Source organism: Pleurodeles waltl, chromosome 5, assembly GCF_031143425.1.
Source record: "Pleurodeles waltl isolate 20211129_DDA chromosome 5, aPleWal1.hap1.20221129, whole genome shotgun sequence".
NCBI classification, from domain to species: domain Eukaryota; kingdom Metazoa; phylum Chordata; class Amphibia; order Caudata; family Salamandridae; genus Pleurodeles; species Pleurodeles waltl.
In genome coordinates, this window is record NC_090444.1 from 900,368,925 (window position 1) to 900,394,377 (window position 25,453).

Sequence of the window (25,453 nt, forward strand, 5' to 3'; positions counted from 1 at the left end):
AAATACAAAACCTCCAACAACTACACCCGATTAAATCTGTGGGATCGCATACAAGCAGTTCGATATGACATGCTGTTGACAGTCCACAGCAGATAGTGAATAGTTTGTGCATATGTATGCAGAGAGACTACCGCTTGTACATATTGAGAGTATGGGTAACATTTGAGGGTGATATGAAGATTTTTTTAAACTATTTAAACCAGCTGCATTCTAGGATTTGGCTGCAATGTAGCATCTGGAAACTAGATATTGTATGATGCACAAGTGGGCAGGCCTCAAGGCACCTACTTAGATGGATAAGCCATCACAGCAAGTACTATAGGCTGTGGTGAGATACAAGGGCAAACGATCCTTCACATTGCCCTGGCCAGGACTAGATGATAGGGGAAGATGCATGCCCCAACTTAGTAAGACGAATGTCAAAAAGAATCCTCCTTGACTTCGACAAGCAGCTTGGGTGGAGATCTTGGCCCTGATCTCCTATAAAATCATGTGCCCTGTCTATAGACAGTTTTTTTTCTTATTCCCAGAACTTGCCTAGTTACTGGAGACGTGTTTACATAACCAATCACAGTGCCTAAGGATTACATTGACAACTATTAGATATCCCATTTTCACCACACCTCCTGCCTTGCCTACTGGCTATCACAGGCCTCCTTCACTCTCAGAAAATGAGTTAAGAAGGTGAACAACTGCTCTAGTGCCCTGTGCACAACTGCAAGCAGGGCACCAGTGTCCAAATCATTTTTCCAGTCAGAGGGACTGGGACATGTGACAGCCGCCCCACTGCTCTCTTCACAATTGAAAAAATACAGAAGAGGGGCAGTTGTGAACTGTCTTGGCACTTTAATGCAGAAGCTGTAATACACCTACCTTTAAACACAGACCTATTGCCTTTGGGAAAGCTGGGAGGTAGCTCCCAAGGCCTCACCACCACTGTGCAAGTGAGGGAGCTAAAAAACTATTTCCCATAATTGAACAAGTTGGGGAAGACACTGCCTGTACCAAATATGCCCCACTCCTGAGCAAGACATATAGCCCTCTGCCCTTGGGTAGGGTCATGAGACAATCAAAGACATCCCCAACTGTGGCACAGCTGAGTGCTCATACAGTATTCCATTGCTGCTAGTGAGCAAGACGAAAGCAGTACTCGGTACTCCTTGCTCCATCCATCCACCAAACACACAACGAGCAGGTCGCTGCAGTGCTGGCGATCTCCGCGCTGGCCTCATTACAACTTTCCCACTGGTCTGACCAGCGCAAATCAAGGTTTCCGCCGGTCAGCCCAGTGGCAAAGGTGCAGCAGCATTGCCACCGGATCATTATAGAGTAAGGGGTAATGCTGCCACACAGGTTATAGCAGCATCCTTGAAATGCGCACTAGCTGCACAGCAGACAGTGCACATTTCAAAGGTGATGGGCAGGGGGACCCCTGCACTGCCCATTCTGTGGGCATGGGCAATGGAGGGGCCCCCCTGTGGCCACCTGCACTTTTTCTCTGCCAGCCTTTTCATGGTGGTGGAACTGCCATGAAAAGGCTGGCAGTGAATAAGGTTGTAATCAGCAGGGGTGAGTTCAGTGCCACTCTGGGTGATTACAACCACCGCTGCTGTCAGCCAGTCGGGATCTCGGATCCTGGCGGGATGGCAGTAGGTTTGCGGGTCTGCTTGCCAACCTCATAATGTGGCAGTCTGACCGCCACAGCCACAGTGGTCCGACAGCCACTGCAAGTCTGGTGGTCTTAGGACCTCCAGATTCGTAATCGGGCCCTTAGTGTCCCCTTTTGAAACTGAAAAGCATTACTTACCTGTAAACTGTTTTACTTTTGAATTCTAAAGAAGGTGCATTTGATACTTGAACGTGATGCATTCTTGAAACTGTACTTACCTGCAACAAAGATCATTTTGGTTCTACAAATAAAGTAACAAAGTATATTTTGTGATTCATAAAACTGGCCTAGAGTTAGCCCTTGAGTGTGTGCCTCATTTCTTGTCTGTGTCTGTACAACAAATGCTTAGCACTACCCTCTGTTAAGCCTAACTGCTCAACCACATTACCACAAAAGAGAGTATTAGTGTTATCTATTTCAGCCTCTATATAGCCTCTAGGGATAGAGTGCACTATACCTTTCTTTGGTGTAGTATATACAACCAGCTTCCTACAACTAGCACATGACTTTCTGTATTTCTGGTGTTGGTGAACACAGTTTAGTCTTGAACTATGCTTATTACATTACATTTGTTCATATTGATGATTTGTTAATGTGTCATTCGTCTTTAACGGGTTTCAGACTTGTGGACAGTCCAGTACAAAGCTGTAAGCAGCAGCCCCATTTGAGGTGTAGCAATAGGAGAAAGAACCAGTCTTGCTCCCTTTCCTGTACATATCGTCCGCTTCCTTCTACTCCCTGTCAGGCAACAGATATAAAGACTGGTAGATTGCTGGTAAGTGAACTAGGGGATGTGGGCCATCTTGCCTTTGAACTTGTTAGTCGTGGAGGGTTGTCTACCCCCTGATCCGCTTGTGACTTAAATGTCAAAGGCAAGACATATTAGGGTAAATTCCAGCTCCAAATCAACCCTCATTTTTAAATACCCCTTAGCCTTTTAGCCTTGCCCAAGGGATGGGGATGGCTACAACAGGTCACTCACCCCTCACACAACTAACCCCCAGCCGTTATCTGACACTGCAATATGTAACCAGCACAGGCATTCCTAAAGGACCAGGCTGGGATTTTGCTTTACCCTTGACAATTCCCTCCCACTGTTCACCAAGTGCACCATTGATCATGCCAGACATTTGAATCAGTCCAACAGTAAATTATATCTAGGGATGTTACATGACCACAGATATAATAATGACACAGGGCTTTCAACTGTCCAGCTTTGACATCAAAACCATGCCACAAAAGGAGGTGCCGGCATATGACAACTTCACTGGTGGTCTGTTCGTAATTGCAGGACATGACGAAATATAACAACTGACTTGTGCCATTGTGTTGTGTGGTTAATAAAATATAAGCTGTAAACTCCATCGTGCTGGATGTTTGAAATGTTGATAGCTGGGGTGTGGAGGATGCTCAGAAATGCTCCCTTCCCCTGGTCATGCATGGCAGGGCAATTGCAGGTGGGGGGCAGTGGAAGTGTACAAATAATCCTCCCTGTCCTTGTACAACACCGAGAGGGGAACTGAAAGTAAGTATCCAATGCCCAAAAATTCTTCTTGAAAAAAAAATACATAAATAGCCAATTCATGTATTAGGTTTCCACTTTCCACAGAACATTAAGGGGGTCATTACGACCTCGGCGGTCTTTTCAAAAGACAGCCGAGGCCGCGGGAGACAGAATACCGCCATTGCCGGTGGTATTTCTGTCTCCCTATTATGACATTTCCGCTGGCCCAGCGGAAATGTCACATCAACATTGCCGCCGGCTCGTAATAGAGCCGGCGGCAATGCTGATGTGCAGCGGGTGCAGTAGCACCCGTCGCGCATTTCACTGCCCGAAATTCGGGCAGTGAAATGCGCGATGGGGCTATGCATGGGGGCCCCTGCACTGCCCATGCCAAGTGCATGGGCAGTGCAGGGGCCCCCAGGGGCACCCCAAGTCCCCTTACCGCCGGCCTTTCCATGGCGGTGTGTACCGCCATGGACAGGCCGGCGGTCGCGGACTCATAATCCCCAGGGCAGCGGTGCTTGCACCGCTGCCCTGGGGATTATGACCGCCAGGCGGAATCCTGGCGGGAAAATGGAGGGGCCGGCGGTATGGCCGTGGCAATTCCGCCACGGTCATAATTGCTGGCGGAACACCGCCAGCCTGTTGGCGGTGTTACCGCCAACATACCGCCGGACGCCAGGGTCGTAATGACCCCTTAAATGTGCAAACCTTTTTTAACAATCCTTTCTACTTTTCTTTTACCTCTCGCTTAGCCTCAGTGGTTCAAGCATTAAACATCTGTGACTGAACGATTAAGGCCCGTAAATTACTCTGGGTATTGTTGAGCATCACTGGCCTCTGGTGGTAATGAGATTTAATTGCCCCAGGAGTAGAGAACATGAATTAACCCAAGCAGTAATAACTCTTGATGGCTTAAACATTAAGTAGATACAATTTCCCAAGCACTAATGAGCATCAAAGGTGCTAAGGAATGATGAGTATCAATGGTTCCAGACATGAATTAGTGTTAATGGCCCAACCAAAAAAGAGCCTCAAAGGTCCCGTGCAGTAATCAGTATTTTCGGCATAGTTAATAACACATATATTTATTGACCTCAGGCAGTAATGAACATCAGTGTATCTAGACAGTAATGAACCCCAACTGCACCATCAACAATAACCCCCAAAGGCCCCCAGGATTATTAAACATCAATGATGATAGTAATGATCATCACGCTCTCCAGGCACTATTGATTATCAAAGAGCCTAGGTGTTAATACCCAACAGTAGTTTCAAACAGTAATGAATCCCAGTGTCTCCAGTGAGTAAAATATATCCCCTAGTTCACTTACCAGCAATCTACCAGTCTTTATATCTGTTGCCTGACAGGGAGTCGTACAATCCAGTGCAATGAGTCTCAATAGCCAGAGAGTGTTGAAGATTAGTTTTGGGGGGCAGCTCCTTAGGCTTCACCAATACAATGACTATTTGCTCTACGAGGCTTCCATTCACTCGAAAGCATAAAAGATTTAAAAAATAAACCTAAAATGGTCTTTCACTGGCACCACATTTGCCATAGTTTCAGCACTCACTGTATTTTCCTCTTGTTCACATCTCCACTCTAGTCAAGGTCGTTGGGATTTTTGTATTTTTTTCTGGTCATGTACAAGGGCTGGGAGGGAGATGGTGAGTTTACCTTTTCATTTTACAGGAGCAGACAACAGACGTCTCGTTGTCTTGGTTACAATGGCCTTTTCTTTAGACCCGGTGTTTGCAAATGGTCCCATGCCGTGTGAGGTCAAACAACGAGAAAAATACAAAATAAATACACAGTTAAAAGCGGTGAACTACAGTGGTTCAAAAACACAAGGGGAGTTTCTTGAACTACATTTGCAAAAACCCTCTAGTACATTGCAATTAATAATCTCAAAATATCTCCAATGCCCAAGTCTAATGGAATAGAGAGTGGGTTGTGCTTCAGATTTTTACCCCTGACCTCGCCCAAAGGCAGCGAGGAAGTTGTTGATTTACAGTTTTTGACAGCTGCTTGGACAATTTCTGAAGGTGCTCTGCTTGCAAACAATAGCTCAGCCTAGCTGTTGCAGTCCTCCATCTCTGGCAAATGGATGCAGGATAGAATGGTTAAAATATGCAATCAGTATGAGGATACTGTGATCAAAAAACGATGGCAATTTAATGGATAAGCGTGTGTTGACACACAGGGGAAACGTGGGTTCAGTTTCCGAAGGGTTCACGTAGTTCATTTCCTTATCATTTAAAAAAATAAATAAAAACAATACCCAGGTGTAGTTTTTAAGAATTTTATTCCGCGCAACAATGATTCCTGTGCCATTTTTAAACTTGTCAGCGTAACTACACATGTAAATAATTTCAGTCTATATACTGTGAAAGCAGAGCGTATTAGCTTCCATTAGTAATGAACTCAGAAGAGGGCAAATAGAAATAAAGAACGACCATAATACATTAACAAAGTACCAGCATAGTGTGCTGTTTTGCTGTACAGTGACGAGTCATTGCTTTGCAGATCTCACGGACCAGCAGGGAGGAGTCCACGTGCCGTGATTAAGAAATTGCATGAGATTCGATGGCCTTCTGGTAACTATAACAAAATGTATTTACATGTGAATCAAACACACACAATCCACCACTATCTGTCCGTGACACGTTTTCTTTTAAAATCGACCATAAACGATAAACTAAGACGAATACAACCAAACAAATATTCAAATATTTAAAAATTCATGCACTGTCTGAAAATAACCAAATGGATACTCTATGGGGAACCGTTACTCTCCAACAAAAATTCTCTATGAAAAAATTCCATCCACTAGTCCCTCTTACTTTCATTATTCCTGGGGAGTGTTCCATTGGATAAAAGTGAATGACAAACAAGGCTAATGATAATCTGGTATTCTCAGTGGGACTAAGTGCTTGGATTTACCATGGGGAATCATTGTTTGAGAGTAATAGTTCAATATATGGAATCCGTTTGGTTATTTTGAGAAGGTGCAAGAATTTTTAAATAATAATGTATTCTTGTAGAGAACTTGACGCTGCTTCAAGATGCCATAAACGTCCTGGGTTTGTTATTTCTTGAAATATTTTACTACAAATATTTCTGTTAAATAGATGTCCACTGAAAATTCTAAATGAGTTCCGTGTCAATATATGATAATGCATGAAAAGTATGCATGGTCTGTGTACATCCAGGCATTGAAAACGTATATTTCCACATTGTCTACAATGAGAGAGGATAAAGCAGTAGTATGTTTTTGGACTAATATATTTTCCCTTATGGATCATATAACACATGTACATTATTATTTAAAGCAGCGGACTAGAAACATATCACTAACCTTTTTAAGGTTAACTAGCACCTTAAAAACAATTTACCCTTTCTTCAAATTATAACAATAAAGGTAATCCTTCCACACCCACAATTACATCATAGATGCACACATTCAGCATTGCACATACACAAGAAAAGGCATACAAAATAAATCATTCCTCCGATGCATATCCTACACCACGTTTAAGACACAACACTAGTGGTATATAAACATCACATATTTAAAAAGAAGTTCCATTTCTCATCTCTTCCAGAGATTTCCAGGGAGGAATATGACTACATACTTTGCACATTTAGTAACTCATTAAACACATTGATGGAATGGAATATTTTTTCATTAATGCAGTTTTCAAAGATCATTTTCTAAACAATCAAACATGTTTATAGTATAAAACGCGGGAGAGATTTATTCTATTTCATAGAAGAGAAGTCTTATAAAAGTCACATGAAAATTCAAAATGTAATCGCAGTGAGACTGAGCTTCTCCTTTTTCCTCAGAGCATTTCAGTATTCCAATTCAATCCTAGCTCTTCATACTCTTCAAACAACACCACCACTGAATCTACTGAGGTTTGTTAGACTCAAATTTACCTATGAGTGAAATAATATCAAAAAAGCCCTCAGAGCTTCTCATAAAAATGCTCTCTGTTTGCACATAAAAGACCATATCTTCTTGGTATATTCTCATGTTGATATAGGGATGAGTAGCTGACTGGTCTTCCTAAATGTGCTTTACGTTCACTAAATGTTGGGCTGCACCCAGCTGCTAGGATTACAACTGGAATTAGGTAGTATGACCATAGCGCCACTGAAGTCAGATTTTTTCATTGGCTGCCCATAGAAGCTCATGTTCAGTTTGAGCTGGCTTTTCATATTTACATATTAGAGTAGAGGTACTCAGAAACATTTTCCCAGAGGCCAACATCTGGTCTGTGCTGTGACTGAGGGCTGAATGGATCCCAGGTGGTGGGCATAAGGGGATTTAAGGTGGGCAATGGACAGCGAAGCATGTCCATGATGTGGATTGTTGGCCATGGGTCACAACAATAACTATATTACGGGAGACAAGTCCCCTTGTCGTGTCCCCTTGACCTCTCTGTAGCCTTCAACACCATACCGGACCACACCCTCTTCACAAAACTCCACAACTCCAGCATCAACAGCAAAGCCTTAGAGTGGGTCCTCTCCTTCCTCACTGGCCGAACCCAGAGAATCAAGCTTCCACTGTTCTCCTTAGAACCTATAGAGATCAGCTGCGGAGTTCCTCAGGGCTACTCTCTGAGCCCCACCCTCTTCAACATCTACATGGCCCCGCTTGCAGACATTGTCAGAAGCCACAGACTCAACACCATGTCCTACGCCAACACCTGGTTGATTCTCTCCCTCACTAATGAATCTACAGCCCCTAAGAGCAACTTTCAGAATGGGATAAAGGTAGTCGCTGCCTAGATGAGGGACAGCTGCCTCAAACTTGTTAACGCGTCGAAACGTTGATAATTTATCTTACAAGGACACACGTTTTAGGCCAATGAATCTTTTGACCACGCTTGGGGACTTCCCAGAACGAGATATCTGTTTAGCATTGCAATCAATAAATCAATAACCTCATCAATATTCACAATAACTAATCAATCAAACTAATCAGTAACATTTAATAAGAATAAAACACACCATGACCTTTCAGCCATGAATAACCAAACAAATCTAGTAAGATTTAGGATATTTATTCCCTATTAGTTACACTCTAGTATCATATTTATTAGTCGCAATATCAATAAGAACATCAATACCGCTATAACTTGGCAACTCAAGTAAGACTTTATCAAAGCATAGGTCATGAACATTAGAACAAAACACAACGTTAACATGAATCAACTTTAGCAGAGTATCATTAGTACATTATTCAACAAAGCAAGAATTCAGTCATTTGTCTATTTGCATCCGATATTAGTGGACTCCTTAACTAACCTCGAATTAGCATCAGCATGTTGGGCTTCATGCAAAACAATTTAGCAAACACGAATTTGGAAAACATCTAACTACGGTCTCTATCAAAGAGCAGTTGGTACCTAGAAAGAAAAGGCAAGCAGACAATTACAATTTATCACCACACAGTTACCCATCCGAATGAGTAAGCAAGCAGGGTCAGTCTTCGTCCTCAGGACCTCAGTCGATTCGCCATCAGCCAGGATAGACAGGTAAGTCTCAGTAGGGCTAGTAAGAAAAGGCTCTTCCCTCAAAAGGAGGAGAAGTGCATATCAGACAAGGGGGGAGATGAGGATGGTTTAAAGTATCAGATGGCTAAAGACAAAGTCTCTCAGAATGGCAAGGTTCGATGAGGAAGAATGGCAAAAGAATGGCTGCAAGAGTGGCAGAGTGATGGCTCCGTAATGGCTGGGAGTCACGCAGTTATATCAAAGTTGTCGAACAAGTCTCTAATTTCCTATTGGGCAATATTTGGTGCATCGTTATCTCTGTCCAATAATCCGTCACACACCTTACTAGAATTTTCACCTAACACAGTTCTCATGCAGTTGATTGGCTCCTGTGATTTACGTCTTCAACGGGTGGAATGTTAGGTAAGAAAAGTTACACTTGTCGCTCCAGTCAGTAGTTCCATTGTCTTCTCCTAGTCCAGGTGACCTTGCACCTGTTGCGAATTACACTTTTGCATTTGACAAGAATGTCTCCTTGAGCAAGTCGGGTCCCATGAGAAAGAATTTACTACGGCTAAACACATATCTCTAGCTTCTGGAAAAGTACAGCTTCGTGTCCTTCAGGAAAACAGCGCATTGCACGTTAGAAAAAACAATTAATATGAGACCAGGCAGCTAGGCCCAGACCCTTGCTAACTAAGGCCTAGTGATTAACTTAGCAAAACCCTAATACATAATCCTTAATGCTAATACAAAATCATACATTAGTACATTGTTAATTCATTATTACTCAGTTTCATTAATCATCGTATACATTGGTGGCCACTCCCCGTGGGCACATTTCAAACGCGTACATTATTTTCCTTCTAGGTTAACATATCTTCTACACGGCTTCATTACACATTAGATTGCAAGCTTTTCATGTTAATGTTAATTCCAAAAGTCACACTCCAACAATCCCTCCTCTGATGACTCATGTCATCACACAAACCTTTTCTTTTACAATTTGCAACTTAGAATTCTCTCATCTCAATTTCTTCCCTTAACTTTGCCCCTTCTAATTTTGCTGCGAACATTTTCTCCCTTTTCTTTTCTTCCCTCCTCTTATTATTTTTCGCCATTTTTAATTTAATTATTTTACTAATTTTGCATGACAACCATAATCCAAATAAGCAAGCTACAACAATTAATATGCCCTGTATTATTTTTGCCAATATCCCATGCCAAATGTTACTAAACCAACTTCCCACTTTAGCAAGTCCCTTTCCAACCTTTTCCCACACTCCGGGTTCTTTCAGATCCTTCAAATCTGTACTATCTCTTGTTAGATTAGTAAGCATACTTCTAATCTCATTACTATTACCAGGCATGTAGGCACAACAATAACACTCATTTAGCATTTTACAAACTCTGCCATTTTTCGCTAAAAGAATGTCTAAAGCAAGCCTGTTTTGAAGAGTCATAGCCCTCTCCGCAGCAAGTTCAGTATCCATCAGGAGTATAGCCCCTGTAAAATTTGTCAGCATGTTATTCACAATAGTAGACAACTTTCAAATCTTTATGGAATTCAAAATAACTCCCACTGAAAGAATTATTCCCCCAAATATGTCTCCTAGTACACCATCAGCAGTCTCTCTCCTTCGGAAACTTTTTCAAGTCCTCTAATTGATATATCTTTGGGAAAACTATCCCCAAATAACATGTCCCATACCATCCCTTTGGGAGACGGTAATAAGCATTAAGTCCACATATATAATAGATCGCAGGGTTCGCTGGATCCTGTCCATTTAAAATGAACGTCAATTTACTCTGAAACAAAAACACATGCTTACATTCACTCGTTCCCACAAACACATTGTCATAATATGATTTTGGTCGCGTTATGCAAAGCTTGCCTACGTGTAGTGCATCTAAAGCTAATTTCCCTTGTTCCCTAACTGCACTATAACTCTCACTACTAATAAAAGCTCGCTACTGCAATCCTTTCTCCAATTTCCCCTTTAATGTCCTCCTTCTATCTTCTGTGTGATCTAGAAAGCTTTTCTCTACAGATGTAAGCAAACGTGTCAAATTATTGCGGTGTGAATAAGATGTACTAATTGTTAATGTTGCTTCAAAGAACCCCTTAACTAATTTTATGCTATAGTATTTAGCTACACTATTCAAATCCTCTATGATAGGCACATAAGAAAACACAAGATTATTATTCGAATAAAAGTATTGAATCTCTTCCTGGTTATAGAATCGTGTTAGTAACAAACTACAGCTTATCCCATATGTTAGAGGCAAACTATGGTAGGTAACTCCCTCTTGCACTGAAACAGGAATCTGTGTACACACATAACAATATTTCGCATCCATAGCGTCAACATATTCACTCAGCAAGCGATAGAAAACATTAGTTTATAGTTCCCGTTTTACATTAGTTCCCTCATGCAAATATCTTGTGTCCTGCTCGAAACTGTCCCAAGCTGTTTGTGTAGCAGCGGTCTCAGGAATTGTAACATTGTTAGTTTCACTCTTATCCACCAATGGCATTCCCACAATCAGAAATATGATGAATATAACACACAACACCCAAACCAACACCCAAACATTTACAACCCCTACTTCCCCTATTATCATCTCTAGTGTTAGCCATGATCTGTAAAGAATCAGAAAATGAAGTACTATAAGTTCAAACAGCAACCAACTGAGGATGGTTAAAGCCCTTTTTTTTCTCAGCAAGTTTAAGCAAGCAAAAGTCTTTCTTCAGCAATTATTTACAGCTTTCACATTCACTCCCCGGATCCTTGTCAATTCAGGATAGCAGCTTGTCAAAATCAGTTCTCAAAAGTCAATTCATGTTAGCTGTGTCACATCCGGTAATTTATCAGTCTCTTTTCTCAGTTTTCTTTAGCTCAATTTTCACATCAACACAGTCTCTTTCTCTGGCCAGACTCAGGTACCAAAGTACTGACCTGGGACTTCTCGATCAAAACAGAACGCCAAGAACTCCGGTTGCCACTCAGCTGACGTTGCATATGCCCATTCAGGACCTGCGTACCTTCTGTTTGCTACTCTCTTTATTTTCAACTTGCGGTCACCTTGCAACTCTCCTTCACTCAGATCTTCTCTCCTTGTGGTATCGACTTCTTCCGCTATTGCATCTTCAACAACTACTTTTCCCTTAGTCACTTGCAATTCTGGCCACTTATCTCCTTTCAGTGTCTCTCTGGTCTTTGATCTTCCTTGTGGCAGCTCGTCGCCCTCCTCTGACTCTATGGTGTTTTCTCTTGATGGACCTGCAATTTGCTCAGGAGGAGTCTGGACACTCTGATTCCCTTCCGCCTCAACTCCTTTGCCTTCCGGGTCTGTCAGAGGCTCAAATCCTTGTCTGTATCCGACTGCTTCTGGGAGAACCTCCTTCTGACTCGGTCCTCCTGTCGCCTCAGTTGAGATAGGCTCACTGTCACCACTCTGCATCTCTTCTCCTTCGTCTCTTATTGGAGTGACTAAGCCGTCCTCAACAGGCTCTCCTTCTGTCTCAGTTCCCATTTGATTACTCTCTGGCCCTGAGACTTCCTTTTCTGTTGCTGTTCCTTTCGACAATTCAATTTCCTCATAAGTTGGACATGTCACCTTCTTCGTGTGATTGGCATGGATCCAGTTTAGAATTCCCACACATTTCACAGCAGTGGTAGTCGTTAGGATTACTTGATATGGCCCCTTACAACGTGGCTCCAAACACAACTTCCTCACGTGTTTCTTGATGACAACCCAGTCACCAGCTTTAAGGTTGATACCTGGATCATTTATCAGTGGCAGTGTGGTAGCTTCCACCTGGTGAGAGAAAGAGCGGACCACGTCAGCCAGACCCTTGCAGTAGTCCAACACCATATCATCTGTGATATTCACAAGAGCATTCGCAGGCACTGCGGGCAGTCTCATAGCTCGGCCCATGAGAATTTCATGAGGAGACAGTCCTGTTTTCTTGTTGGGCATGTTTCTCATTGACATTAGCACCAAAGGCAATGCATCAGGCCATTTCAAATTTGTAGCTTCACACATTTTTGCCATTCTCGAATTTAGGGTACCATTCATCTGCTTCTCTAATCCTGAGGCTTCAGGGCGGTAACTACAATGCAACTTCTGCTCGATGTTTAATGCTGCACACAATAGCTTAACCACCTCGTTGTTAAAGTGACTTCCCCTATCTGATCCCAAGGAGATCGGACACCCGAAACGTGGTATCAATTCCCTAAGCAGCAGCTTCGCTACTGTGAGACTGTCATTTCTGCATGTAGGGTAAGCTCCAATCCAGTGACTAAAGATGCACACAATCACTAACACGTATCTCAGACCTCCACACACAGGCATTTCGATAAAATCCAACTGCATTCTGCTAAATGGACCTCCTGCTCTCCCAATGTGGCTCACATTCACCACTGTCCCTTTCCCCGCATTCATCTGCTGACAGATGATGCACCTGTGACAAATCACTTCTGCGGCTTGTCTGAACTTTGGGTTAAACCAGTCAATTTTGAACAACCGGATCATGGCATCTCTCACAATATGTGCTTGCCCATGGTAAAACCTTGCGAACTGTGACAGAAGACTGTTTGGCAAAACCATCTTCCCTTCATCTTAAAAAACCCACAAATCATCTGGTCTTTGTACACATTGCATCCTAACCCAAGAACGGTTCTCATCTTTGCTAGCATGTCCCTGCAACAATTTCAATTCTTCCAACATGTCAACCACCCTTAATGCGTAACCTCTGCATGTCTCATTTTCTGTTTCAGGTAACAATTCCCACTGATCTTTGAACGATATACAGTTCAATGCACAAAACCTTGCGACTTGATCCATATATCCATTTCCCATTGACACAAAGTCTTGCGATTTCACATGAGCGCTGCATTTTAGCACAACAATTTCATGAGGTAACTGAATCGCGTGCAACAACTCCTTGATTCTTTCACCATTTTTCACTGGAGAACCAGAAGAGGTCAGGAAACCACTCTGTGACCATAGTTGTCCAAAATCATGAACAATTCCAAATCCGTATCTGCTATCAGAATAGATAGTTACTCTCAATTCGGCAGCAGCATGGCAAGCCCTAGTAAGTGCAACCAATTCTGCCACTTGAGCAGAATATACTTTCTCAAGCCAAGATGCTTCCAGGATACCAGTGATCGTACACACAGCGTATCCGGCTCTCAGCACTCCTATTGAGTCTCTCAAACATGAACCATCAACAAAGATAATTTTGTCATTTTCTTCCAATTGGGTATTTTTAATATCAGGCCTCGGTTTGGTGCACATTTCTGTTACCTCAAGACAATCATGTTCTACATCATCAGCATCCTCAACTTTCATGTTTTCATTTGTAAGCAAAGTTGCCGGGTTCAGCAATGTACATCTTTTCAACTTTACATTTGGTGACCCCAATATGATCGTTTCATATTTCGTCAGTCTTGCATTTGTCATGTGCTGCGTTTTGGTACGGGTTAACAAGATCTCAACTGAGTGCGGACCATAACTGTTAAAGGATGTCCCATCACTTTGCCTTCACATTGTGCGAGGCTTTGACCAACTGCTGCTACTGTACACAGACAACCTGGTAAGGCTGCTGCAACTGGGTCCAAAGTAGCTGAAAAATATGCTACTGGCCGGTTTATACCTCCATGGACCTATGTCAGGACAGACAAAGAACATGCATCACGTTCATGACAAAACAGAACAAAAGGCTTTGTGTAATCAGGCATGCCTAAAGCTGGAGCGCTACACATACACTCTCTCAACTTGATAAACGCTTTCATTTCTTTCTCTGTCAGTGTTAGGACATCTGGCCCATCCTTAACCGTCAGTCTCACCTATGGCTTGGAGATGACTGAGAAATTTGGGATCCACTGGCGACAGTAGCCCACCATTCCTAGAAACATTCTAATGTCTCTCCGTGTCGTTGGGGTATTCATCTGCAATACGGCAGTCACTCTTTCCCTGGATAACTTCCTCAACCCTTTCTCAATTAGATGAGCTAAGTATTTCACTTCTTTCTGACAATACTGCAGCTTCTTTGGGGACACTTTATGCCCATTCTTTCCCAAGTGGTTCAGTAAGGCAATCGAATCATATTTGCAGTCATCTCTCGTTTTGGATGCAATCAACAAATCATCAATTTACTGCACTAGAGTCGATTGAAAAGGCAATTCCAATGACTCCAAATCTTTCTTCAGTATCTGATTGAAGATGGAAGGTGATTCCAAAAACCCTTGGGGAATTCGACACCAACTGTAGACCTTGTCCAAGAATTTGAAACTAAAAAGAAATTGCCTGTCCTCATGAAGAGGCACAGAAAAGAACGCTTGGGACAAATCAACTACTGTGAACCACTCTGCATCATATGGAGCCTGAAACATGATCACAGCTGGATTTGGCACCACTGCACAACATTTCACCACTATGTCATTAATTTTTCTCAAGTCTTGGACGATCCGCACTTTCCCACGAGGCTTTCTCAGTCCCGTTAGGGGTGAATTACATGGACTGCTCATTACTTCTTTTAAGACTCCTTGCTTCACAAAGTCCGCAATTAACTGCGCTACCTGTATAAGGACATCTTGCGCCATGTGGTACTGCGGTACCTGGGGGAACACAGAGTTCAGCTTCACACTAACTTTAACTGGTTCCACTCCTTTTATCAGACCCACTTCCTTTCCTGTCAAATCCCATACTTTCTCTCTGACTTTCCCCTGCAAATCTGCTGGCAGATCAGTCACTGTGAACATTGGGAAGAAGTTAATCAGAGGATACTCCTCATCTGTCGTCTCCGTTTCAGGATCTGAAATCTGACCATCATCCCCCTCATCATCACTGTTTGTCTGCACCTCAATTCCTTCATTGGAACAGGTGATAAAACATCTTGTCTTGCACAGTAAGTCTCTTCCCAGTAGGGACACAGGACTCGAATCACAGACTACAAACCTGTGCAACCCCTGGAAAGTACCAATATCAACCTGAACCGGATCTGTGATCGGGTTAGTCAAAAGTTGATTCGCCACTCCTACTACCTTGACTGTACGTCCCGAACGAGGCAGCTTCGGAACCTCTGCACTTCTGACTGTAGAGCGTGTAGCTCCTGTGTCAACCAAGAATGAGACTTTGTGACCCATCACTTTCCCTTGCACGTAAGGTCCCCTCTGATCTACCTCTAAGGACGCTGCAAGTCTACACTCTTCACCGTCTGAGCTCTCATCCGACCATTCATCGTTTATTCCATTCTCACCATGCAATGGGAACTGTTGTACTGCGTTATTTTGACTCATTCCTTGACCTGTGACCTGTTGAGGAAGCATCACCTGTTGCTGTCCCATTGGTGCTAAGGGCAACTGCATTTGCTGTCTAGGTACCAAAGGAACCTGCTGTTGTATTTGCTGCATCTTCACTGGTTGTACACGTGGCATCTGCACTTGTTGCAATGGTTGAAGACCCTGCATCTGAACCATGTTATTCTGAAAGTTCGGATTAGGACCTCTCATCCATGGTCATTTAACATTTTGGAATGCATTGACACCATTGCTTTGTTGAACAACACCCTCCTGCACCATCATCAGGCACTCCCGCTTCCAGTGTCAGACGCCCCCGCAAGCATGACAAGGTAATACCTTCTTCATCTCCTGCACATCATTTTGAACCACTACGGTATTCAAGTCTGGACCACGGTTCACAAAACCTCCTTGACCTCTGCCTCTCACATGCACCTGAAACATCCTGTTTCCTTGCAGCTGTTGCGCCATCTGCTGTAGACCATTTCCCTGCATTCCTGCTTGTGCTGCCTTAATTTGCATTACCATCACTTTCTCCTTTAACTTTCTCTGCTTCAACTCAATTTCGTCACTACAGTATTTTGCATACTGCAACACCTCATCAATCAGCTTCGCTTGCCAACAGATCAAATGATTCTTAATCATCTGACTAATCTCAGGTCTCAAACCTTCAACAAACCTGAACACAAGGTGATTCATGGCCTTCGCCTCTATAACCTCTGTACCACTGTAATGTTTGAACGCCTTCAGCAACCTCTCATAGTAGGCATGTATTAACTCTTTGGCATCCTGCACCATTCGATCAATCTTTTTTCAATCAATACTTTGCAGTGACACCTTCTGCTTCAAGAACTCAATCACCTTATAGTAGGACTTCATCACCTCAGGAGACGGTGCTCCTGTGGCTCTATCCTTTGCTTGTTCTGCGGTTGGCCAATCCACACTCCTCTTGCACTCAAGCCACAAATCAGCCGGAACTATAATCTCAAAAAGAGTATTCAGGTCTTCCCAAAGACACTTCGCAAGCTTCTCAAACCTATCTGTCTGCTGGTACCACTCTATTGGCTTCTCCCTCAGCCTGGGAAAGTCATTTGTGAATGACAGAATGTCACCTCTAGACCATGGTACATGGACAAGAACCCCTCCTGCCGTCTCTCTCATTGGTAACATCTTTATTGTACCGGTGTTTGGCACTGGTTTCGCCTGCTGCTGCTCCGGGCAGTCACCTTTCCTTTTATCTCCTTTCTTTGCCCATCTGCTGTCCCACTTCTCTAAGGCTCCCCAAACTTGTGCACTCTGCAGTATTTCTTTAAAGTGTGCCTTCATCCTAGTAGACCTCATGTGATCAAAATCCTTAGGCTCAAAGTCTAACCTGTAACTCCTTTTCAGATGTTTAGTATTGTCTAAGTCTATGCCATATTTATCTGCCAGATTTGCCAACTTCTGGTGCACCTTGCTCACTTCTTTAGTTATCTTAATTCTGCTTCAGTGTGTGACTCTAGCCTGTTCACCCCCATGCTCCCCTCAACTAGTTAATTTGCCTTCATGCCTAACCTTACAAAATGCAGGTACTCTTGCCTCTCCGACCGCTCTGCTGTCGCAGGGGTAATCTGTGGTGAACTTAACTTGTCTAATCATTCATTCAGTTGTTGCGCTGTTAAACCTTGCAATGAGAAATTTCCAGCCTGCATTATCGGTGTTTGCGGTACATTCTCACTTGAGATCTGCGAAGTCAGCAGTCCCAAACCTGACTGTCCTATGGTATCTGGAGGAACCCCAATCGAACTGAAGTCCCTTGAGAGCTCCCTATGAACCCTCCTCTTGTCATTTCTTGGGTCATTACTCCCTGGTCACATACACCAGACTTCACCTGTGCATACAATGGTACTGGTGGACCAACTGTAATAGGTAAGGATATGGCGGCTGGCGTCTGCCTGCTTCCCAAAACCTGTGGAGCATTAGCCCCGATATTCTGATTCATTATCGGTGCTGTAGCTAACTGCGGTCCTGTGACCGAGGTGAAATTCGGAACCATCTGTTGCTGTCCCTGAGACAGTAAAAGTGGAGTTGGCTCAGTCTGTATTAGCTTCGGTCTCGTATATGCCGGATCTGACGGCGCCATCAAATTCGTAGTAGTCTCTAATATTGGGACATCTGGGTAGAGCCTCTGAACCGGTGGTGGCTGCTCTCTGGAGCAGTAGACACACTGACACTGTTCTGTATCGGAAGTGGTGTTGCAACTGTATTTACCTGTACCGTGTTTGTTGTCCCCTGGTTCTGCTTCAAGTTTACAGGACCTGCACTAGTACTTGGTCTATTATCATCTAAGGCATATGGCGGTGGTCGATCATGTAGCAACTGATTAAGGAACTCATCATCATCTGAGTCATCTGCCTCTGCCCAGGACTTCTTAGTCTCCTTTTCTTTGCTAGAACCCTTATCCGTCTTACAAGTGGCTTTCCCTCCTTGGGTTCCACCTTCTTGAGTTATCGGTGGAAACATCCTAACTACGTCTATTATCTCTCTTCCCGAAACCCTCTGCTCGCTATCCCACCTAGCCTCCACTAGTGTCTTTTCAGCTTTCCTCATTCTCCTCTGAAATTTCTGTTGCCGTTGTCGTATGGCCATCAGTTCCCAAATTGCTAATGCCTCAAACTGTGCTGGCTTTTGTTCATTTAACACCCTCCGCAAATTTTCCAAATTCATTATATTGAACGTTCCGTGCTCCGGAAACGCCAAACACCCTTCTTTCTCTGTCATTTTGCACCATTGCTTTAGCCAAAGACATGACACGACTCCCCTCTCCTCCATTACGGCAGAAGCCGGTATATTCTCTGGCGGTGTCGGCTCCCCCACACTTGCGGTAATGTACACATCTCCCCTCAAAGCGCTCTTTAGAGCCTTGAAAAACGTCATTTTTACATCTTTTATTTTAATTCCCTTAATTCCCAGAACTCTCTTCTCCCACCTTCTCAACCAATTGCCTCTCACGGACGGCTGCCAATCCGTGCGCGACCCTTCTTACTAACTGACCTATCCCAGCGCAGCTCCAATGACATCACACTCACACACTTCGGCTGACAAAGTCTTGTGGCTTGTCTTCCTCACTCTTAATTCACACCAAACTAATGCAATATATTGCGAGCACTAACAAAAACTCAAATTTGCCGGTTTACTACAGGGAAGGGTAACACAATCGCTTCAGAACTTTACAGAGATTTTGCTTAGCCTCGGCCGCTACTCTCTCCTTCTCAGATCCCGTACCCACAAGCAAAATTTGACCCGCAAATTCTACTCTCGATTTGTCAATGGGTTGTCCTAGTGCACTTTAGGACTTGCCAAATCTCCATCGAAGTTTTCATTCACTCACCTTGACTCAAACTCGACTCGTCAACCACGCCCGATTGACTTATTAAACTGCGCAAATTACAACATAAACCAAGTGTCTCATACACTTATCAACATACTCCGGAGTCTTAGACCACACGGGGTCCGTACATCACGAACAACCACGTGGAAATTTTTTTAGCACAAAGCGGCACACTCACATGAAGTTCGCCGACTTCCCTACTCTCACACTGCAGAGTACGCACACTCCCACTAAAACATCCCCTGGCCTAAAATTCTCACAAACCTCACAATTCACCTGCGGTATGCATAAGCTGTGCAAGCGCAAACCCTATGTCACTCACACTATCACTAGAATGCCGAGAACATACCCCAACTCACTTCGGCAAGCTCCGAGATTCCGGGAAAGTCTTTTGGGATTTAGGGGCACATCATCTCTCCAATTTGCATTATTTCAAAAACAATTTTCAAACAGAAGTCCCTCGTCCTGGGGCTCCAAAGGGCCGAAACCGTCCCCTGCTACCAGAAACTGTTAACGCGTCAAAACCTTGATAATTTATCTTACAAGGAGACACGTTTTAGGCCGATGAATCTTTTGACCACGCTTGGGGAGTTCCCAGAACGAGATATCTGTTTAGCATTGCAATCAATAGATCAATAACCTCATCAATATTCACAATAACTAATCAATCAAACTAATCAATAACATTTAATAAGAATAAAACACACCATGACCTTTCAGCCATGAATAACCACACAAATCTAGTAAGATTTTGGATATTTATTCCCTATTAGTTACACTCTAGTATCATATTTATTAGTCGCAATATCAATAAGCACACCAATACCACTATAACTTGGCAGCTCGAGTAAGACTTTATCAAAGCATAGGTCATGAACATTAGAACAAAACACAACGTTAACATGAATCAACTTTAGCAGAGTATCATTAGTACATTATTCAACAAAGCAAGAATTCAGTCTTTTGTCTATTTGCATCCAATATTAGTGGACTCCTTAACTAACCTCGAATTAGCATCAACATGTTGGGCTTCATGCAAAACAATTTAGAAAACACAAATTTGGAAAACATCTAACTATGGTCTCTATCAAAGAGCAGTTGGTACCTAGAAAGAAAAGGCAAGCAGACAATTACAATTTATCATCAGATAGTTACCCAACCGAATGAATCAGCAAGCAGGGTCCGTCTTCGTCTTCAGGACCTCAGTCGATTCGCCATCAGCCAGGATAGACAGGTAAGTCTCAGTAGGGCATAGTAAGAAAAGGCTCTTCCCTCATAAGGAGGAGACATGTATATCAGAAAAGGGGTGAGATGAGGATGGTTTAAAGTATCAGATGGCTAAAGACAAAGGGGGTCATTCCGACCCTGGCGGTCCATGACCGCCAGGGCCGGGGACCGTGGAAGCACCGCCAACAGGCTGGCGGTGCTTCCTGGCCAATTCTGACCGCGGCGGTAAAGCCACGGTCAGAAAAGGGGAACCGGCGGTTTCCCGCCGGTTTTCCACTGGCCAAAGGAATCCTCCATGGCGGCATGGGGATTCCGACCCCCTTCCCGCCAGCCTGTTCCTGGCGGTTTACACCGCCAGGAAGAGGCTGGCGGGAACGGGTGTCGTGGGGCCCCTGGGGGCCCCTGCCACTGGCATGGGCAGTGCAGGGGCCCCCTAACAGGGCCTCATAAAGATTTTCAGTGTCTGCTTGGCAGACACTGAAAATCGCGACGGGTGCCACTGCACCCGTCGCACCGCAGCAAATCCGCCGGCTCCATTCGGAGCCGGCTTCATCTTTGCTGGGGCTTTCCCGCTGGGCCGGCGGGCGATCTTTTGCAGATCGCCCGCCGGCCCAGCGGGAAAGTCGGAATGTCCCCCGCAGTCATCTGACCGCGGGCGGTGTTTGGAATGACCCCCACAATATGTATTTGGCAAGCCTGCTCGACTCTCAGGGATATCGAAAATGGCCTGAGGTCAAACCCTCTCTGATTTCAAGATGATGGGTCCCCACAACTCTAATTATATGAATTGGACTAATAGTATTGATAAAATGCTATCATGTGATATTGTTTTTTCCAGTTCTGCTTGATGGATGAACACCTCAAGGAATATGGACATGTGGTTTGCATGGACTTATTTATTAACATTTTTATACAACAGTGTGCTTTTTGCATTATTTCATGACATGCCATGCTCCACCTCTGTTACTCGAGTGTTGTGTGAATTGTGTACAATAATATTCTGTATTTCATTTCATGTTTTTCAGATGCAGACTATCTTGGGAGTCTCTCTAGGACCCAAATCTGATAGTATTTGTGACTGTGTGCATGGTATGACTGTGACAACAGTGGTGTTGAGCCCGGATGATATTTTGAAACGTACTGGGCAAGGAGTCGATGATGACGCATTCCATAAATAATACATGGGTGAGAGTCTTTCTAAAAAACAGGATTGTTTTTCAGTTTTTGGTCCCTAGATTCTGAGAGATCAAGAGGAATTGGGAAGCAGGTCTCATCTCTAATGGGTGATGTGTGCATACCTTGGGGAAATGAGGTACTCCAATTTGTAATTTTCCTCACTACCTCTTTGGTTATTATAATTTGCCAGATTTATGGAAATCTATTCCCTCAGCACAAAGGATCTGATATTCTGAAAAAAGTTTAAGATCTTTTTGTTTCAGCACTTTTTGTTTTAGTTTGCATTTTAGTCATTGCTTTGAGTGAGATGCACCGATTTCGTATTTAACTGTTTTGTACAACAATCATCTGATCAGCGGCCAGTCAGCTTTGAGGCAAACCCATGCTATACAAAAAGCCCGAAAACAAAATCAATATTTAAAACCATTTTCGAAATATTAAATATAATTTCATTATTTAACCAACTGCCCTGTATCTTCAAACACTTTGGGCCTACCTCATGAGATTGCTGAATAACCGAGGTGTGATAAGAAGGTTCATGTCTGAAGTGAGTACGACCTGTTCCAGAATATTCAGGAGAAAGTCACTCCTTTTGAAAGAAAGATTTTTGAATTGTGCCGAAGAATACATTTGAAAAAAATATATATTATGGCATAGTTTTGGGATTCTGACAAAAAACCTTCCATTCTTCCTTTTCCAAGATCATTATGAAAGTTAATTCTCTGTTTCAGATAAAGTGAAAAGTATTTCTAAAATTATTACTTTGGATGAAACGGTGGACAATTCCCAAAACAAGTGACAGTTAAAATCTACAGATAAACACTATTTATGTGGTAGGTTTTTATCAAAATTGAGCAAAATACAGTGATGCCAGCAGCAGGGAATAAATACAGATTAAGCACGGTTATCTTATATTTAGTTCAGTAACTATTCTGCAAAAGTATTCATGTTCTCCCCTCATTTTTGACACCTATTTAGGAAATCTCTGGCGGACTCTCGAAACAAAAGCAAGAGTATATAATTTGAAAAATTACTTTTTTCCCCTTTGGTTTATGTTTTCGGATCACCGTGAAAGTGCAAACTTTTTTTAAAATTAATATTAGGCGTTACAATTTTTTTTATAGTTTTTCTGTAATTTAATAAGATGTGTCATTTGAGCAGAAATGGCTCAATTTTTTTAAAGGTTAGCAAAGCCCTCTCCAAAGACGGATGCCTTAACAATTATATTCAGACACAACTAATACAATGCATTCAAACCATACTATGTATAAACTTCATTCTTAGGAGCTTCCCTCCCAACACACCCTGTGTTTTACAAACACTCTTTCTCACTCACAAGGGATCGATCTCATCACCACAAGGAAGGGTTTGAGAGTAATATGGATACCTACAACTGTCTCCTGGGTGTGACCAAGACCAATTGAGAAAGAATCCCTCCTGCAAAATATCCAAATTAGAAGAGGAAACCGTTAAAAAAGATCCCTGCCAGGGCACCTTTTGCCAAATGACTCCCAGTCTTAAGAGTAGATCTTTGCGGGTAGTTGGATTGCTGGGTTTCTGTGAAGTTAATGCCACCTCTCTGGAAAGATCCTGTTATTGGAGATCAAACCTTTCTTCTTCTACACCATCATCTGGGGCTCTGATGTTGGGCTGTGGAGTAAAGAGGAGTATACCTCTGTTGTGGTCCATTCCTCCAAAGATACAATCCAAGACAAAGAGAACCACAGTCGTCTGCATCAAAAGGGAGTCATGGAAGAACCAGAGTGCCCTGCTCCAATCTGATCTTATTGAGCACCAGGTTCTCTCACAGAAAAGGGGAAAGCTAAAGAGAAGATTTGTGTGTGTGTGAGGAAAGACAGCATGCTCTCTCTTCAAGCTTCTGTGTCTCCCTACATTCAGCAATAAAAGAAAAAAGGCGATTTCCCATTGATGCAACGATGGCAATGCTGGTGATTTCACACCTGACCATGATTCACTAAAATGTTGTCTGGATTGAGCAGGGGTCACTCTAGGAGGGACAAAACCTGCCCAGGAGGTGATATGAATTTATTTTAGCCTTGAGGATATAGGATGTCCTGCATGAGAAGTTTACTTCCAGTCGGGTACTGTCATTGGTTCCTATGCATTTTGCAAAAAAATTAATTAACCTTATAGCCCCTCATGACATCCCATGTAGGGTCAGTTCTACCAACCATGGGAAAACACATAGATAACCATCTGGACCACCATCCAGATCACCAACGGTTCCCTAAATTTGTATTACTTGGAGGCTTCATAAATGGTATCCCTGCAATATTGCCAATTGTGAATCTCTGAAACGTACCAGCTTGCAAATTACAATCTTTAAATGTACTACCTAAAAGATTTAGGGGCATATTTACAAGAAAGTAGTGCATCATAGATGATGCACCATTTAGGGGCATATTTACAAGAAAGTAGCGCATCATAGATGATGCACCACTTTTCTCGGGTGCCCCTACCAGCACCTAACGGCACCATGGTTACGCTGTATTCACAAAATGGCACACCATGGCAGTCATTTGCACAATAGCATCAATATTTTTGATGCTATTGTAGCACTTTGATACACTAGTATCAAAAATGTTGATGCTAGTGCAGCAAAGCACACGGAGGCCCATTAAATATAATGGGTACATTATTTTAAGGCCTGCTCTGAGCATAGATGTGCAGGAATTATGTTTCTCTAGTTTTATTTGTATCTCTTGCTTCCTGATCTATAAAGGTATGGGATGACTGCTTCTTTTCCACTGTTGATGTCATCATCTATTGTCCTATAGTTACTACAAATCAGTCCATCATGCCGTTCACTTCCAACTATAGTGATGTTAACATTTAAGTGTGTTGTAGGTCTTCAACACCTATCAGTTGGCTTGTTTGGTGAAGATCATACCCATTCCCTGGATTACATTTTTTGCAGGATAGAGGATCCTGTCTCAGCTTTTGGTTCTTTTGGTTGTGGAGAATTTGTGTCTCTTGGCATGCATGTATTTTCCACTTATGGAGTGAAATCTAAAAATACACATATGCATTCCATTTCATGGATGAGGAACACTGCAAGTGATTCAAACATTTTGTCCAGAGTGGGTCGGAATAGCTTATCTCTTCATGCTTATTTGTAGCTACAACTTTTTTCAACTCTCATGAGCTATGTTATTGAGTTATTTGAAGAATAATTAATTTGTGCCACTAAATACTGTTTAGGGGGTCATTCTGACCCTGGCGGTCATGGACCGCCAGGGCCAACGACCGCGGGAGCACCACCAACAGGCTGGCGGTGCTCCCATGGGCATTCTGACCGCGGCGGAACAGCCGCGGTCAGAAATGGAAAACCGGCGGTGTCCCGCCGGTTTCCCACTGCCCTGGGGAATCCTCCATGGCGGCGCTGCGGGCAGCGCCGCCATGGGGATTCCGACCCCCTTACCGCCAGCCTGGCTCTGGCGGTTTTGACCGCCAGAACCTGGCTGGCGGGAACGGGTGTCGTGGGGCCCCTGGGCAGACTGCACCCGTCGCACCCCTTCCACTCCGCCGGCTCCATTCGGAGCCGGCATCCTCATGGAAGGGGGTTTCCCGCTGGGCTGGCGGGCGGCCTTCTGGCGGTCGCCCGCCAGCCCAGCGGGAAACTCAGAATTACCGCGGAGGACTTTTGACCGCTCAGCGGTATTCTGCCG